The sequence below is a fragment of the Equus quagga genome, chromosome 6 (genome assembly GCF_021613505.1).
Source record: "Equus quagga isolate Etosha38 chromosome 6, UCLA_HA_Equagga_1.0, whole genome shotgun sequence".
Classification (NCBI taxonomy): Eukaryota; Metazoa; Chordata; class Mammalia; order Perissodactyla; family Equidae; genus Equus; species Equus quagga.
The window spans coordinates 109,345,389-109,365,296 of NC_060272.1; positions in this window are offsets into that span (position 1 = coordinate 109,345,389).

The following is a 19,908-nucleotide window of genomic DNA, read 5'->3' on the forward strand; positions in this document are numbered from 1 at the left end:
GGAGTTTGGATTCTAGATCTACAAACGAAGCAGCAAAACTGTTTTGCACAATAATATAAAAGGTTATAGATTAATTCTCCTGAAGCACAGCCCTGGTCCCTCTGAAAACCCTCTAGGTATCTCCATTGCCTACCAAATAAGGCCCCAGATGCTTTATTTCAGCAGACCTTCAATGTGCTCCATGATCTGGGTACAACTGATTTTTTCATTTCCTTTTCCCTTCTACCATTTGTCATTATTTATGATTTCTTCTATGCACCTCTGCATTTCCCAACATCTATGACTTTATTCAGGACTAACAGTACCCAAAATTACCATTACTGGGTTCTTGTGTGCCAGGCATAAGAATTAGGGCTTTCTTAGTTTGTTCAGTCTGCTGTAATAAAATATCACAGTCTGGGAAGCTTATGAACAATAGAAATTTATCTTTTACAGTCCTGGAGGCTGGAAGTCCAAGATCAGGGTGCTGTCATGGTAGAGTGAGGGCCTGGTTCCAGGTCACAGACTTCTCATTGTGTCCTCATGTGGCAGAAGGGGGAAAGGATGCTCTCTGGAGCCTCTTTTATGAGGGCACTAAGCCCATTCATGGCCTAATGACCCCTCAAAGTTCTCACCTCTTTGGTGACTACCATCACATTGGGCATGAGGATTTCAACATGTGACTTTCGGGGGGATGCAAATATACACCCTTGCCCACTGCATTCTTGCTAATCTATCAGCTGTCTAATTTAGGTCAAATACCAACTGTTCCACTAAGCCTTCTTGATTTCCTCCACATTCCCCCCGTACTCACTACCCCCTCCACCCCGCCACACTTCTTAAATAGCCTTAGCTAAATAGTCTCTTATCCTAAGTAACCAGAAAACTTGGTGTTTACCTCATGGTACTTACATGGTAATTACATTTGATCATGTAGTCTTGTTTGTTTGTTGAGAACAATACCCATGTTCATGTGTCCCCAAAATATTTAGCACTGTGCCTCATAGGAAGCAGAGCCCCAATATATGTTGGAAAAAAAAGAATCTCAAAGATGGTTGTTACTCTCCTCTGTGCCTCAGCTGATTTTGTCTAGTGGCTTTCCTGAGTGCCCCTTATGGGCAGCTCAGCTTTTCTGCCACAACCCAAAGGAGCCTATTGGAAATGGGAGCCAATTCTGCTGGGTGATATACACCACACCCTGAAATTGGACAGGCAGAGAATTCATTTGCTTTAAAGGAAGACAACTCCCTATGGAATAGTCTGAGCTATAGAGTTGCTACAGCCCAATTATTTTAAACAAGTCTCTTTGCATCTTTTATGGGAATACTCCAGTGTCCTTTGCCTTGGGAGTACAGGAAGCCTAATAAGCCCCTTCTCTTCACTTCTAACAAAGCACCTAGGCAGCCCAGTTTTGGCCCTTTGGATTTTCCAGGCAAGTGTCAAGAGCAAGTCCACCATGTCTCCAAGCTGCAGAGCCCCCTTGACTTGAGGAAGGGTCAGGTGGCCTTCCACCTCTGCCCTTGGCTGGGAGCGGAGGGTGAGGGTAGTTGGAATTACAGCTCACCAACCTTTACCTTTAAAAAATCCTTCTGTGCAATTTTTATGAAGACCTTCTTATCAGGCTAGGATGCAACACTCACCTCTATCCACCTTTCAACTGGGGAAAGAATGTGGGCCATGCAGCATTGCTCTTTCTAAAAGAAAAAGTAGTTTATCCAAAATCTTTTTTCCACAGTTCTTTTATTAAATCTTCCATTCTGATCTCTTTATATGCCCTAGATGTGATGAGGAATTTCAGAACCATAATCCGTTTTTGGTCCTATCCTGTGTAAATCCTGTGTTATCTTCTATGTATGTATGAAATTACCCTTATGTTAGATGGTTTGATATCGTCCAACAGATCTCAGATACTCAGCTCTCACTTTGTTTTCATACTTCAGTTTGGATGATTTCTATTGACCTGTATTCAAGTACCTGGTTCTTTTCTCTGCTGTGCTCTATCTGCTATTTAACTCTTAGAATAAGTTCTTCATTTCTATTATTGTGCTTTTTCATTTCTGGTGTTTCCATTTGGTTCCTTTATATATCTCTCAATCTATCTGCTGAAATTCTCATCTTTTTTTAAAAAATTGAGGTAACATTGGTTTAGAAACATTAAATAAATTTCAGATGTACATCATTACATTTCGATTTCTGTGTAGACTACACCATATTCACCACCCAAAGACTAATTACCATCTGTCACTATACACATAGGCCCTATTACCCCTTTCACTCTTCCCCCTCCCCTCTTTCCCTCTGGTAACCATCAATCCAATCTCTGTCTCTATTTGTTTGTTTGTTGTTTTTTTTTTACCTTCCACTTACAAGTGAAATTGTATGGTATTTGAGTTTCTCTGTCTGACTTATTTCGCTTAGCATAATACTTTCAAGGTCCATCCATGTTGTCACAAATTGAAAGATTTCATCTTTTTTATTACTAAGTAGTATTCCATTGTGTATATATATCACATCTTCTTTATCCATTCGTCCACTGATGGGTACTTAGGTTGTTTCAAAATCTTTGGCTATTGTGAATAATACTGCAATGAACACAGGGGTGCAAATATCCTTTTGCATTTGTGTTCTTTGGATAAATACCCAGAAGTGGAATAGATGGATCATATGGTAGTTCTATTCTTACGTTTTTGAGGAATTTTCATACTACTTTCCAACATGGCTGCACCAGTTTGCATTCCCACCAGTAGTGTATGAGGGTTCCCTTTTCTCCACATCCTCTCTAACACTTGTTATTTCTGATTTTGTTAATTATAGCTATTCTGACGGGTGTGAGGTGAAATCTCATTACAGTTTTATTTGCATTTCCCTAATGGCTAGTGATGTTGAACATCTTTTCATGTGCCTGTTGGCCATCTGTATAGCTTCTTTGGAAAAATGTCTGTTCAGATCTTTGCCTATTTTTTAATTGGATTGTTTATTTGTTGTTGAGTTGTATGAATTCTTTATATATTTTGGAATTAACCCCTTATCACATATGTGATTTGCGAATATCTTCTCCCAATTGTTAGGCTGTCTTTTCATTTTGTTGATGGTTTTCATTTTGTTGATGGTTTCCTTTGCTGTGCAGAAGATTTTTAGTTTGATGTAGTCTCATTTGTTTATTTTTTCTTTGGTTTCCCTTGCCTGGTGAGACATAGTATTCAAAAAGATACTGCTAAGACTGATGTTGAAGAGTGTACTATCTATGTTTTCTCCTAGAACTTTCATGGTTTCAGGTCTTATATTCAAGTCTTTAATCTGTTTTGAGTTAATGTTTGTGAATGGTGTAAGATAATGGTCTACTTTCATTCTTTTGCATGTGGCTGTCCAGTTTTCCCAACACAATTTACTGAAGAGGCTTTCTTTTCTCCATTGTATGTTCTTGGCTCCCTTGTCAGAAATTAGCTGTCCATCAATGTGGGGGTTTACTGCTGGGCTCTCAGTTCTGTTCCATTGATTTGTATGTCTGTTTTTGTGCCAGTAGCATGATGTTTGGAATGACATTTTCCATGGAAATAGAACAAAGAATCTGAAAATTCATATGGAACAACAAAAGGCTCTGAATAGCCAAAGGAATCCTGAGAAAAAAGAGCAAAGCTGAAGGTATCACACTCCCTGATATCAAAATATGCTACAACGCTACAGTAATGAAATTCTGATCTTTTAATTCATGTTTTCCTCATTTCCCCCTAGATTCTTTTAAATAAATGTCATATCTATTTTAAAGTTCTTTCCTTGTAATTCCAAATCTATGCTATTTGTGGATCTGCTTCTATTGACTATTTCCTGTCTTAACTGTGGGTCACATTCTTCTTTGTTTGTGTGTCTTATAATCTTTGATTATGGGCAAAAGAATAGTAGAAACTGAAGTAAATAATATTTACCCCCAGGAAAAGGCATATCCTTTCTTCTGTCAGATTTCTAGCATGGAAGGGTGAACCTTTAATCTACTCTGTAATTGTACAGGGCCTGGGCTTTGTTGCAACTTTAGTTAAATTCAGTTTCCCATGGACTTCAATTGTTTTGAGGACATGGTTAAGACTTTTCCATTGTCAGATCTTGAGATCTGAGCACCTGTGAGATTCTAGAGATTTCTCTTTGCTCAAAAGACAGTCACCAAATTTCTCAACTGTGATTGATTTCTCTGCTTTACTGCCCGGTTGCCAGAGGTTTTGTTGACTAGAGAGTTCTCTTAGCTCTTCAGTCTCATTCCTGGCTTTCTGAAATCCAGAAGCTCTCTCTCTTTCTCCTGCACTGTTCCTAGCTTTAGTAGGATAGCTTCAATGTACTAGATGAAGGCTTAGATTGCCTCCTTGAGCATCTTGAAGGATTTCTGTTGGCTGTCCTGCCTGTCTTTAGCCTTCCATAAGCCACTGCCTTGAACTCAAGAAATGTTTCATGTCCCTCATGTAGAATTTATCTCAGCTATACTTCCCTAACCCTAACCATCAGTGTAGTAAACCTTTGAACTTTGAGAAGGCTGGTAGAAAAGAGTTGGTAGGTCAGTATAGACTTTCTCTGTGACTGACACTCATCAGGATTTTAATATTTCATGGTAGCTCACATGAAGCCATTAAAAGTTTGTTAAAAATACAGCTTGCATCTCCTCACCCCCATCTAAGATGGCTTCCTCTTCCTCCTGCCTCTCTACCAAAGATTAAAGCAGCTATATGTCTCTTCTCTTGTAGAAACAGCTGCCACTTTCTGAAATTTAGTCCATTTAACTTTTTCCCCCTATTTTTAGCTCTTTGACAGGTTTTACAAAACTACACTTTTGTAGCTTATCTGGTTTTTTCTTGTTAGAGTGAGAACCACACTCTTTTCAGTTTCTGTATTTTAATTGGAGGCCAAATGTGAATACTATTCTGGTCTATAACTATACTATGATTTATTTAACCATTCCTCAAGAACTGAGTATTTAGAATTGTTCCGATTTTTCACTGTATTAAGTAACTTTGCAATAAACATCTCAGTTTATAAGTCATAGCCTCTTGTCCTGAATGTTTCCTAGTATTGATTCCTATAAGTGGTGTTGAGAAGTGGAATGAGGGAGACTTCTGGACTAGTGGTAATCTTCTCTTTCTTAATCAGTGCGCTTGTTACTTTAAGTGTGCTTATTCTGTGAAAATTCCTTGAACGATATGCTTATAATTTGTTTTTGTTTTTGCTTTTCTGTCTGTATGTTAAGCTTCAATAAAAGTTTACTTAAAATTTTATTGGTTTGAAATTTTTGTATACAATTGTGTTCTTTCTGAGAATTATCAATTAATGTTTTATGAGTTGATGATTTAGACCAAATCATTGAATTGTTCTATACTTCATTTTTCTTATCTATAAAATAGGACAATGCACTTGATCACATATTCATGTGAATGAAATGAGATAAAGCACTTGAAAATACTTTGAAGACTTCGAAGTTGTATACAAATGTAGGAAATGTTTTTATACTGAACTATATGTCTGTTTGATTCACACACTATTTTGGGTAAAATGGAACATCTGAGAAAGGATGAGTGTCCCAGAGAGGGCAGCAGTGTGTGAAGTTTGGGAATATCTACAACTAAATAGAATAACATTGACTCTTGGCACAATTGTGCAGTCATTGAAATTTGCATTTAATATCTTGTCTATCCTGGAAACTGTCTGACTTCGAAGCCAGTGCTCTTCCTATGCTTCCCTGCTCCTCATCTCTAGCAGAGAGAAGGGTCAGTCTAGAACAGTGGCTGCCCTGACTCCTGGTTGTAATGTGCCGCCATTTTGTTCACCATGAATTCATGATGAGTTCATTTCATTCACCAATGATGAGTTTGTTTGCTCCTTGCCAAGTGGTGGTTTCATTTGCCTCATTCACATTGATTATTGGGTCAAAATGAGTTTAAACAGTAAAATCCTGGTGAAGAGGACACATAGGAGTAGGTTAACCTTTCTTATAGAGTATTTTAGTGGTTATTTGTAAGGAATGAGGTTGGAATGAGCCAACCCCAGTGAAAATATCAAATATTGCATCTGAGACACCTTAGACCTTCAGTCAATGGAAGTACTCTGCTTTTCTCTCCTTTCCCACGATCATGCTTGCTTTTGTGGCAGTGGAAATAAGCTTTGTAGAGCTCTCTCCCTAGCCTCCTTGCCCTAAAAAGAATCCCTGCTGGTTAACTAACCATGGAGGAGGGGCAAAACAGAGGGGCCCTGGCAGTACACCCTGCTAGGAAAGGGCTATGTTCTACAAGCTGGTAAAATACTTTTGAGTGCACTCTTCAGAATGCATAGTGCTGAGTGTAAGGTATCATTACTGTAAACTCGAGCAAAGTACATCCTAATCACAGTTTACAAAGGGAAGGGGAAGAGAAGGCTGCTATTCACTTTTAAAAAATCAGTGGTGTTTTCCCTGAATGACATTTTCTTTCTTCTAGACTTTTTCTTGACTGTACCTTCTCAGGGGTTTTCACCAACCCTATCAAATATCAGAATCTTTGCACTAGAAAAGTATTTAAAAAGTCCTCTGGGTCAGTTTCCTAAATATCTGTCTCTAGTAATGGAGATGATGTGGTCTCCATTTGGGGGCTTGACAATGTTTACCAACCCTCCAACAGTGAAATTGTTTCTCACAATCATAAATGGGAAGAGTTAAAAAGAACCACTGAGATAACTTAGTTCAGTGTCCTCATTCTCTGCATACTGCACCTGAAGCTCAGAGAGGTTGTTATTGATCCAGTTCCTCTGAGTAAGTTATGGCCCAGGAATAGAGCCAAGGTCTAAGCACTCCCAATCTGGGGCATTTTCTGGGACTGGTAGAGAAATTCTGTTGCTTTATTGGTGATTGTTTTGGTCAGCTTAGGCTGCCATAACAAATTACCTCAGACGGGGTGGCTTAAACAACAGCAATTTATTTTCTCATAATTCTGGAGGTAGAAGTCCATGATCAAGGTGCTGGAAAATTCAGTTTCTGGTGAGAGCTCTCTTCTGGGCTTGCAGATGGTCACCTTCTTTGTGTGTCCTCATATGGCCTTTCCTCTGTGTGTTAGTGGAGAGAGAGTGTGAGAGCTCTCTCGTGTCTCCTCTTCCTTTATAAGGACACTAATATTGTCAGATTGCGGCCTCACCCTTATAAACTTATCCCTAATCACCTCCCAAAGGATCTATCTTCAAATACCACCATATTGGGGGTTAGGGCTTCAACTTATGAATTTTGGGGGATGCAATTCACTCTATAACAGTGTGGAAAGGCTACTGTTTTTGTCAAAGTGGAAATCTAAATTCTACTGTACACAGGAGAAGGACCTGGAACTCCAACCCACAGACTTCAACCATGGAGGGTTAACGTGAGGTTGTGTGTTAGAAGCATTAGAAGTATATGGAGGTGACTCTGAAGAGAGCAATGAAAATAAAATGAACAAAGAGAAGATTATAAGTCAGACAAACGTGCAGCAGGTCTAGCCAATGCTGAAAGGACCAATGGCCAGCCCTGACCTGAATTCTGACACCTTCTGGACAGCACCTCATTCCCTTTGACTTCCTTCCAGTCCCACTTCTTACCCACCTTACACCCTTAGAGAACTGAGTCTGCCCCTTAATCCCCCTTTTCTATTTCTAAATTTTTCTTTCTCTTCTCTTCTGAGTGTGCCTCCTTCTTGCCAAGGGTAACACCTCTACCAGTATGCTATTTTTACACTCACTTGCATTCCCAATTTTTCTCTAAACTAGCCCTTTCCTTTTGTTTGTTCTATCTAATGAGACAACTGCTCCTTTTGCTTCTCATTCCCTTTGCATGCCTGGAGCACCAGCTCTGACTTACCTACTGGGGGCGCAAATGTGGACATGCATGGTCACAGCTCTTGAAGCATTCAGGGACAAGTGTGAGATATGCAAATAAAGACACACCTGAGAATGGTGCTGGTTGTAATGGAACTCTTGGGAAGTAGCATCAAACTTTTCTAACCACCCAATTAATTCACCCTTTCATTCTGCCATTTCCTTTCTGCTAAAAATTCTCTCTGAAATGTCACCAGATTCCCTCACATCACCTCATGGAATAGGCTTTTTCTCACTCTTCATTCTACTTAACCTGTTCACAGCACACCACACACTTTACCTCACAGCCTTATCTTAGAATGCTTGTTGAAAGCTCCTGTGTCTTTGGTTGTCCTTCAGCTTCTGAGTCCTCTCAGTTACCTTCCCTACTCCACGTTTGTTCGTAGGATGTAGATGCCACCTGAGGTTTTGCATTTGGCCCCTTCTCATCTCCCTCTACTCTCTCACTCTCTCCCTGACAAGCTCACATTGGTTCAATTCTCACCTCTCTCCCAACTCTCAGGCCTGAATTCTAACTACTTGCTGAAAGTCTCCATATAATGCCTTAGAATTCTGAAACTGGTCTCATTATCTCTCTCCTCAATACCTTCCGATCAACTCCCACTCCTGTCTTCCCAGATTCTGAGTTATTTTCAACTTTGCCTTTATTTCCTACTTATATTCAATCATTCAAAAATCCCCTTAGACTCTACTTCCTCAATGTTTCTATTATTGCTTTTTTTGCCCTCTCCTATAACCCCCATCACATTTAGGGCTTTAGTGCCTTTTATCTGGCATAATACATTATTCACCTAACTGATTTCTTTTCATTCTAAACTGTCCCAAAACTGGTTTCCAGATATGTCTTTCTAAAGCAATTTTCTGATTATTACCCCTTTCTTGTTAAAAAATCCCCCACAAAACTCAATAATCCCCAACGAACTAACAAGTTAATCTCCTCACCTTGATGCTCAAATCCCTTAATAGTGTGTACCAGACCTATCATTACAGTGTTTTCTCACCATATCTCCCTGTGTATATTCTAAGCTCCAAGCACACTCAGATACTCAAATGTTGAGCTTCCCTGCCTCTACGTGTTTATTCTTACTCTCCCCTCTATTGGGATTGTCTATCTCTTCCTTTTTCTTGTTAACTCCTATTAAAGAGATATTGTGGTTGACTCCTCAACTTCCATTCACCCTGTTGTATAGCCATAGAAAACATATATAATAGAGGAGGGATGGAATGGATGCTACTTGGTTCAGGGACAAAGGCCAAAGTTTCCAGAGTGGGTACAATGTGACCCACATTGGCCCAATAAGAAAGAAAAGAAGTAATTTTGACCCAGGATTGGGGAAGAGGTGCTTATTTTCCACTGTGAACAAGGAAGCATATAGCCCAAATTGCTGCTAAAATCATCTTAGGGTCACAAGGGGAACCAGACTTAGAAAGAAGCTGAAAGTGAGGACAGTAGAATAGAAATATGATTGAAAAGAAGGGATCATTGAGTCACTGAGCCAACCACCTGAGAAGGCTGCCTTACCTCTGGATTTTTGTTGATGAACAAATAAATTTCCTAATTATTTAAGCCAGTTTGAGTAGGATTTTCTGTTGCTTGCAATTAAAAATAACATAAAAATACACTTATCTAATCTTCTAGTCTTCAATGCTTCTTTGTCTACAGAACATCTCTGTATACAACTAACCTGAGCTCTTTACTTTTGAAACTCATAGTAGTATTTACGTTTTTTTGTGAGATGGCACATATCTTACTATGCTTCTAATTGTAGCTATGAGAGTTCTTGATTTATTCATGTATGAGGCCCTGGTAGTTAGAGAATGTGTTTTCCTTGTCCTATGTCCCCAGCAGCACCTCCTGCAGGAAGCTGTGAAGCTTGTTGGATGGGAGAGGTTTTGGTGGAGTAAAAGGATCCCTGTCATTCATTACCATGTAACCTTGGGAAAGTCACCCAGATAGACCCGGAAAGTCTAGGTCCCAGTTCCCGTGTATTTAAAATTAAAGGATCATGCTAAATGATCTCCAAGGTCCAAGGTTTTCTCATTTAATGAAAATTTGTAAGCAAAGACAAGAAAGAACAAGAGTTCATTCCTTTTTCTCATTCTTCTTTCAGACTAGACTACAGCTATACATTTCAGAAACATAACCTCCCCACCAAAAGAGTAATTTTTCCTCGAGAAATTCTTCTGTCCTCTAAGAACAACTGCCTCAAACAGCAGCCAGCTTTTAAAATAGCATTTTCCCTTGTGTAACACAAGGAAGATAATTCCTACAATGTGGACTCCCTGTAAGGATTCAATGAGATATCATTACTGGTCCAAGTAAGGAAGCAGGTCAGATAGCCATATGGACTGAGCACGTGAACTCATGAGAGTCTACCTTGGGTTAAGAAAGAATTCCACAAGAGTAGTACCAGCAACTCTTTGTAAGATCTCTGCAGATCTACTGTAAATTTTGGTAAATGTTTTTTTTGTTTGTTTTGTATGTGTGTGTTTGCAATATACTAATTATCGATAACTTGCCACAGTTTCCTCTCCTATAAAATAGAGCATTTGCCTCCCTTAGAACTGTTGTGAGGATTAGATGAGGTAATTTATACAGAGTGTTTAACACAATGCCTGGCATCTAGTAAATGCTCAATAAGCTGTGGTTACCTTTGTTACTCTCATTGCCTTTATCCTTGGAGGAAGGGGACAAATGGAAACATTGAGATGGTACCTAATGAGATTCAGAAAGCAAAAAGCCACTATAAGGCCAAGAAGCCACCCAAACAGATGGTCTGTTCTTAATCTGCCTCAAGGAAAGAGAAAAACAGACAGAATATTACAAAAATCCGGTTTAGGATCCACTGTAGGGAATCATGGTGGTCAGAAGGCTGTGGCTTTAGAAATGAATTGCACAACCATAGGCACTCACAACTAGAATATACAACTATGTACTTAGGGGGCTTTGGGGAGAAGAAACAAAAAAGAAGATTGGCAACAGTTGTTAGCTCAGGTGCCAATCTTAAAAAAAAAGAAATGAATTGGAAATTCTTACTGGGTATGGCAGATGGACAAGAACAGCCTGAAACCAAGCAGCCCCTCAACCACCAAGCAACTAATGAAGAAACCAAACTCATCCCTCGTTGGGGAGAGGCATATTAGTGAACACACGTGGTTCATTCCACACTTTATAAAGGCCTTTATTTTTTCATTTTGAGTTTCACTCAGCCTTGTGAGGTAGATAGAAAAGGCATTAATACCTTCCTTTTACCATGTGACCAAGGGGCTATGAGGGGATAGGGGACTTGGTAATTCTCACACATTGATGAAATGTGTTTGATCACGAATGTCATCTTATGATTCATTGGCAGAAGCTATTCTTCATCAGTTTGGGTTTCTAGAACTTGCCTGTTTTGAACAAAGAAGGTACTCCCAATTGTTATCCTATTATTTCTTTTCCTTCCCTTGACTACCTTAAAGTTCTGGCTGAATTTATAACAGCTGTTGGGGGTGGAGTATATGTGTCTGTGATTTAGAGGCAAGATATGCTATTACTTCTCATAGATGCTAACCTAATCCATGTGTTTCTTCTTCTTGTTTTTTCTTGAGCACAGGGACTCCTTTTTTCACCTCATGGTCTTTAAATCTTCAAACAATAGCAAAACTGTATTTTCCACTATTCCTTCCAGGAATCTTCCTAGTAATTTTTAGGAGAAAATGCATATTTCCTAATCATAGACTTTCCTTCCATGTTGAAGAATCTCTACTCTTGATAACCCTACTGGACTCTCTCCACCCCTCTCAGTGACTTCTCAATTGGTGAGGTAGAGAAGGGCTGACTTGTATGACTGGCGATTTTAGAAAGAGAAACTGAATATGCATAGCCCAGCCTGTTCTTTTTAACAGTGAGCTTCACATAGGATACATACGTGTCACTCTTCTAAGCAGCTGCCCATGTGGGAGGATGTTTTTAGTAGACTTGATGGCCTTAGGGCACAGGTTCTTGCTTGAATATGAACCATACAGGTGTAATTGAGACCAATATTAGAATACAGAGAGAAGTATCCTTCCAAATACAGATCTTTTATGCATTGGAAGCAGAACAGTATTTGCTGTTTGTAAAGCAAAAGTCAGCTGCGTTCTGTATGTGCTATAGAATACCAAAGAGGCTGGCTTCAGACTGCCAGTGCCCACTTCTAGATAGATAGCGCTAGACTGGCTGCCCACAATTCCACTCTGATTTGACGACTGAGCAGGGTGATACGAGAAGGCTGAAGTTGGGTTCAGGTGGTTTGTATTCAGTCTTAAAAGTCATCAACTACCGTTTTGTCCCAAGTTGACTCTGAGTTAATTACAGATAAGGGAAAAACATTAATAGGGGGTTTATTTCTTAGGCCTCAGAAATTCTTTTGTTAAGAGTCAGATATTAAAAAAAGGCTACCGTGGTACAGCACTGCTCATAAGAAAATGTAGACACTATGTCACGAGCTGGAGCCTATACTCGGTGCAGTCCTGGGGTGCTGGAGTCTGGGCCCACAAAGAGGAAATGGAAATTAGGAGGCTTTAAATATACCAGATGGAAAAGAAAGCTTCCTCAAATAACATCTGGTGACAGTAGTTGCTGCTTTTCAGAGAAGACTGCATTATCCTCTGAGGGAAAAGACAACGTATTTCTCCCTTAAGATATGGCTGAATATATAGTGCCAAAATTAACCTCTTGATGAATTTAAAGTCCAAATAAGCTTAAACTCGCAGATCATGTATTCTAGACACCTGGGATAGATTAACGGCATCTCAGCAAGACTAAAACCCTTGAGGAGAGCATGGCGGATAGGAGTACAGGCTCTCGGGGGTGGCCTGCCTAGGATTTGCACCTTGGTGCTGCTCCTGTCTGGCTACCTGTATGACCTTGGCCAAATTACCTGAGGGGTTGGCTTGTTTTCTAAACTTGGTACGTGCAAGGCCAGTGCATGGCCTAACTAATTGAACTTTAAGAATTCAGGCACAATAAAGACTTGGCATTGAAGTAATTTAACTTTGGAGGTCCCGAAGAAACTATATCCATTCTAGTGAGAGATCATTGAGCTACCACTGTTAAAGTACTTCTAACTGCACCCACGCATTGAGAACTCCTCTGAGACCCAAGTGAAATTGGGGAGAATGAATTTGAACTTTAGTTTCTTAGGACTTTTAACTCACAAATGAAACATAATGTAACTTGAAACTTTACTTGAAGCCTTAACTTCCATTGAAATTTAATTTTTGGACTCTACTCCTTAAAAATTTGGTAATGGGAGTTTATATTAAAATGTGGGTCATATTATGGTGGCATTTTAATACTCTTGTATCTTATTCATTTTATTATTGGAGTATCATGTTAATTGGACTTGGGGAGCAAGAAGTGGCAAGTTTTCTGGATGCTCTGGTAAGACACATGTGCACAGTTGTGTGGGAGATAAATTCTACCCCAAATCAGGTATACTTCCTATTTCTAAGAGACAGGCATGGACTTGGCAAGTAGATTTTGAAGACAGCACAGACCACATTTGGAAATGTTGCTCCAACTCATTTATCATGTGACTCATAGGGCTACTGGTTTTGAATGGTGTGCAAAGAAAGAGTGGTGTCTCCAGTAGTAATTTTCAGTACAAGTTCAGTACAGCTGATTGGATCATGTGAATCAGCAGATCCCAAATTATTACAGGTATCTGTGACAGGGTCTCCGGCAAGTCCCAATAGGAGAGTCATAGCACAGATCACTGGAGCAAAGCCATACCATCTGCAGCAGAAAAGTATTCATTGTTTGAGATGCAGTTCCTGGCGTGCTCCTCAGCCTTATGAGGACATTTAGTGACTATGTAATTGGCCTACTCATGATGAGTTGGACATTGTCAGACCTATTAAATAATAATGTCGGGAGAACACAGCAGCAATCCATTGTATGATAGAAATTATACACTCAGGATCAGGCCTGAGCATGTCCAGAGGGCACAGCTGGGTGAACGGGTGGCCCAGACCCCCATGCCACCTATCCCTGTTATACTGATGTCTCTTCTTTAATTCATGCCTATGGCTTCAGGGGGTTTGCAGTGACCAACTAATGGAGGAAGAAAGTATCCAGGCTTGGATCACAAATGGGTTGGTTCAGTATGGACTGCTGTACTGCAGCCACACTCAGGGGTGGCCCTGGAAGACAGTGGTGAGGGGAAATTCCCTCAGAGGACAGAGCTTTGAGCAGTGCACCTGACCATCAAGTTGGTGGGCAGGGAGAAGTAACCTATGCATATGCATAAAGATATGCATAAATTCCTGGGATATGGTTAGTGGCTTTGCAGATTAGTCAGGAGCCTGGAAGGAGCAAGATAGAAGATTGGAGACAAAGAAATACAGAAAAAAGGCACATAGATTGTCTCATGGGAGTGGGCACAAAGTGTGCAGATCTTTGTGTCTCATAACAATCCCTACCAGACAGCATCCACTGCAAAAGTGGCACTGAACTACCAGGTTGAATAGATGACTTGTCCAGTAGAGGCCAGCGAAGTTCTGTTTCCGTGGCCACCAGTACTTGCACAATGGACTCATGACTAAAGCAGCCACGGTGGCAGAGATGGAGCTCCCTTTACCAAGGCTGATCAAATTGCTACTGCAGATTGTCCAAAATGTCAGCAGTAGAGACCAATGCTGAGTTCTCATTTGGTACCAGTCTTTGAGGAAATCAATTAGCCACTTGCTGGCAAGTTGATTACATTGGGCTACTTCCACCTGGAGAGGGCAGAAATTCATTCTTCTTTGTATTGATACACGTTCTAGGTATGGGTTTGCCCTCTGTCTTAGTTTGTTCTGGCAGCTATAAAAAAATACCACAGATTGGGCATCTTATAAACAATAGAGTTTATTGCTCACAGTCGTAGAGGCTGGAAGTCCAAGATCATGGTGCCACATGCTTGAGTGAAGGCCCACTTTCTCCATAGCTGGCATCTTCTTGCTTTGTCCTCACGTGATGGGAAGGGTTAGTGAGCTCTGTGAGATCTCTTTTATAAAAGCTCTAATCCTATTCATCAGGGCTCCATCTTTATGATTTAATTACCTCCCAAAGGCTCCACCTACTAATACCATCACCTTTGGGGGTTAGGAATTCAACATATGAATTTTAGGGGGATGCAAACATTTAGATCATTGCAGCTTCTCTACCTATAGTAACTTGGTTAGCACTTCTGTCTGAAGACCCAGAGCGGTCATCTGCTTACTGTCTAATTTATTATCATAAGATCCTGTATCACCTTGAATCAAGCAACCCACTTGTCAGGGAAGTTGTGACAACGAGTGCATGACCATCTTGGGATCCACTGGCCTTAAAATGTACCACCTCATTCAGGAGATTCTAATTGGTAGATGTTGCAATGGCCTCTTAAAGCACAGCTAAGGAGCCAGCTTGGCTCGCCTTGAATATACCCTTTAGTGTTGTGCTACTATCTCTCGTGGTGTCATATATATTTTAACTGATGTTTGTTATGTGGTATTGTGTCCTCGCTAACTAGAGAACATGAGTCTGGAAAATAAGATGTGTTTTCATCATTACTGTCATTCCCAGTGACCTATGTGGGGAATCTGTGATTTTCATCTCCCTGAATTTGGTCTCTACTGGACTAAAGACTCTTATTTCCAGTAGGAATAGACAGAGGACTCTTCTGCTGGGGTACACGTTAATGGTTCCACTAATCCTAAAGCTATGATTGCAGCCTGGACATTGTGGGCTCCCTGTGCATGTAGACAAGAGGGCCAGAAAATGAGTTATACTACACCATACCACACCATATTATACTCTACTCTACTCTACTATGCTGTCAAGGATACACTACCCTGATTATCACACAGAGAAAACATTGCTGCTCTGTAATGGGGAGAGGGAGGAGTATGTCTGGAACTCACGGGATTCACTGGATTGCCTCCAGCTGTATTCAAGCCCAGTGTTCACTGTGAATGGGCAAGCAAGCCTAGTAACCACAGCCTATTAAGAGCATGTTAACCAGGAGCTTGGACTCTAGGGAATGAAAGCAATCTAGACCAACAAAAGTGCTGGCTAAAGGTGAGGAGGATCTGCTCTTGGTGGTAAAGGAGAGAGATGAAAATATCATTTGTGGAAGTAGAGACTAGTTTCTCCCACTCACCCTCCTGTTGTAGGTTTTGTTTTAGACATTGGATGGAGGTGTCAGCTAATGCTATCGTGGTAATCATTTTGCAGTATATAAATGTATTCACATGTTCTTCACCTTAAAGTTACACAATGTCAATTTTATCTCAATAAAGCTGGGGAAAAAAAGAAATTGTGACCACCTTGGAGAAGCAGTGACAGTAGGGAGTTCATTTAAAATGTGGGGCATTTCAGGGGGTGAAATGTAGCAGATGCTCTCAGTGCCCAGCCATACCTCTTCAAACCACTAGCATCTACATGTCTTTGCTTGAAGGCTTCCTCTGATGACTAGAGGCCACTCTGCAGGTGTGCCTGTTAGCTGGAAATTCCAGAGAATTTCCAGTTTCTGGAAGCAGCCCTCAACCAAGCCTGATGAGAGCTGATGCGTCAGAGCCCTATCCCTCTCACTTCAGATGTGGAATAACTCGGAGGTGCCTGTCCCACATCAGCTGGAGCTCCCCTGCGGGTTGAAACTTCATTTACCCACAATAGGAAACTTACATGATAACATAACCTGTATTAACTGCTTCCCTTTCCTAAACAATGGAGGGATGTCTATTTGGCTAGATCAGGAGTTGACATATTTTTTCTGTAAAGGGCCAGATGGTAAATAATTCAGGCTTGTGGGCGACGTACATCTAGAGTCTCATATAATTCTTCGTGTGTTTTTAATTTTTTAAATATATTTTTAGAACTATTTAAAAATGTAAAAACCATTCTTAGTTCATAAACTATAGAAAACAGGCCTTGGGTCAGATTTGTTTCACAGACTATAGTTTGCGAACCCCTGGCCTAGAGAAAAACAAGTAGAAATAAGGGACACTAATTTCATAACATAACCTTATCTCAAATGTGAGTATTTGAGTTTCAAACAAGTTCTCATTCTTTGATATTGATTTATATTTATGAAGATAACCTAGGGTCTTGGCTGTGAGACAGGAAGTGCCTAAAACTTGTTATGATCTGAGTTTGAGTGAGACAAAAATGTATGGATTGAATTTTCTTCCAAACCCACATGAAGGGAGAGAGTGCTTGGCACAGCTTTTTTCTTGGGGGGAGGGGAGGGTTATTATTTTACCAAAAACATTTGTGAAATAGTTCTGGAGACTCAACAAACCAAAGAGGTGATTGACTTTGCCCTGAGGAGTCATTCTGCACCTTAAGCTTACACCTCAAATATGTTGACATTTCAAAGTAGAATTTTAGCTTTATATCCTTCACCAATGTGTTCCCAGCACTAAATATATCGAAGGAAGAAAGTCCAAATGGGGTGATTTATTTGAGAAATTCCCATATTGGGGGCAGGTGTCTCTTGAAATGGTGGCCTCAGGGAAAGAGTATATTATGATATATTTAGTAAATGATGTTGAGGGAAATTGCAGAGGACTGTATAAAATGGGGGTTGGAGAGGGAATAGAAAGAGAGAAATATTTTCCCTGGATGAGATTTATGAGCCAAGAAATAGATAGTTTGGGAAAGAAAACTTTTCCTTTTGTTCCTTTAACCCTGACAGACTAACAGCCTTCAGAAAACTGAGGTAGAAAATTATTTTCACCTCTTATGCTTTTGCATTACTCCACATCATTTCTCCATAGTACATTGCATGGCAATGTATTTTCCTGTTTCCATTTTTTGCTCATCACAAAATAATACGAATTTCTGAACTTTGTTGCTTGTAGACAAGCACAGTTTGAAATCACTTCCATTCCTCTTAGAAAGTTTTGGCTGTATAGGTCCTCATGGGAACGAGTAGAGCTGCCCACAGCCTAAGTGAAGAAATTGTGTTTCTTCTTGAGGGTCTTGGTGTCTGTGGCAAAGGGAGTTATGACTCAACAGCCTTTTATTGACAAGGAAGTCTGAAGAATCAGTCCTCTTGGACGTTGAAATATTTAGCTTACTCAATTCATTCATAGTAATGGGTGACTAGGAGAATATGATGGCCCAAATTCTCAGAAAATGCAGAAATTGCCGATAAGTCTGATATGCTTTCTTTCAGCTGTTACCTCAAAGTGATTAATATGTCACAAAATGGATGAGCTGGACATCTGGCTTCTAATGGTTTTTCTGATGGAGGCAATATGATCAGCGAACAAGACAGAAAGGAATGCAAGAGGATGGAGAGAGAACTGCAAAGAGCCTGATTTTCTCATTACTGAGTAGTCTACTTGTGAGCATCTGAAGGTTAGCTACGTGTGTTTGGGAAGGGAATTTCGTGACTTCTAGACTTCCTTTTTTCCCTATGCTGAGGGCCTTGTTGCATCATGGTGCACTGGAGTGAATCAAGGATTTAGGGCTCTTTGGAGACTGTGATAATTCCTACAGATAACTGGGGAGAGCTATTTAATGTTACTATATCATATCCATGAGCCTCAAAATTTGTCAAAAAGTCATTTATGGAAAATCTTCTATGAACAAAGTGCACTAAAAGGGGGAAAAATGTATATTGCCCTGGTGAAGCTTATGGTCTTCCTGAGGAGAGATGCTTTCATATTTCCAAGCCTTTACAAATGCCATTCCTTTTGCCCATCTCTTCCCAGCTGCCCATTAGAAAATGCTTGCTCATGCTCCCAGATTGAACCCACACGTCCCTTCCTCTTTGAAGCTTTCCGTAATCCCCTCTGAAGCGAGTGTCCTCTCCTTTGTGTTCTCACAGTACTGTGAGGCCTTGGCTGTACGGCACGGTTATCATCTATTTTCTTATCTGTCTCCTCTGGGCTGTAGGCACTCTGCAGGCAGGAACACTGTCATATGTACTCCAGCACCTAGAACAGAGCCTGAAATACTGTGGGTTCAGTTATTAGACAGCAGCCTGGAGGCCTAATATAACCCACACACACGTTTGGTTTTGTCTGAGCAGTGTGGAGCTACGTAGTGATTTAAATGGTTTTGAATTAATTGCCAATTCAACACAAAGATCCAAATTTATGATATCTCCTGAAAAAATCAGAAGATACAGCAGCGTTAGGCTTGTTCTCTTGTATGGAATAGTCAGCTGGAGCTGAGAAGTGGCTATTCCATGTGAAAAGGAACAAGTGCTTTCTTTCAGCTAGCCACAGTCTCTGCTGCTCCCTAACATCAGCTTGACCTCGAATGCTTCACTTATTTACATTACTTGCCTGGTCCTTGTAGATATTGGAGATTGCATCCCTGTTTCTCAAAACTACCCAGCACTAAACTTGTCACTTCCTTCCCAAAGTCATCTTGGTCCCTATTCCCTTATCCAGGAAGTAATCTACCTCCTTTGAACTCATAATTCAGTGGTCCTTAAAGGGGGAAAGGGTTGTGCATATTAGAGTGAGTTGGGATGCTCTTTCAAAATACTATTTTAGAATCGTACAGTAGTTAGAAACATATCTGAAAAATCTTCCACATGTAAACCTCTTACTCAATTTAAGAACCACTGAATCTGGTCCTTTATGTATTCTCTTCCTTATATTCCAGTTATTAGTCACATGGATTACCTCCTCTACTAGACGGTAAACCCATGGGGGTCAGGACCTTGGTTTATTTCATCTCTGACCTGGAAAGTATATTAAATATAACAGACACACAATAAATATTTTTCGAATGAAAACCTTAAATACAGTATAACAATTCAGAGGAGACCCTGAGTTGGCAGGGGTGACTGTGCATGGCTTCATGGAGTGTGGTGAACTTGACCTTTACCAAAACAACATTGTACTTGTGGTCAGTTCCAAAGGATCATTGCTTTTGGATGCAACTCTGTTGTAATAGTCTGCCTACAAGGCTGAATTTCCAAAGGGAGTAGTTAAGGCACTGAAAGAATCTTACTTCCTCAAAGAAAAATGCTCTCTGAAAGAATCTTCATATCATAAAATGTTTGACATCCCCCCCCTGCATCTTTATTGAAATATGTTTTTACTGAAAAAGAAAAAAAAAAATCAAGC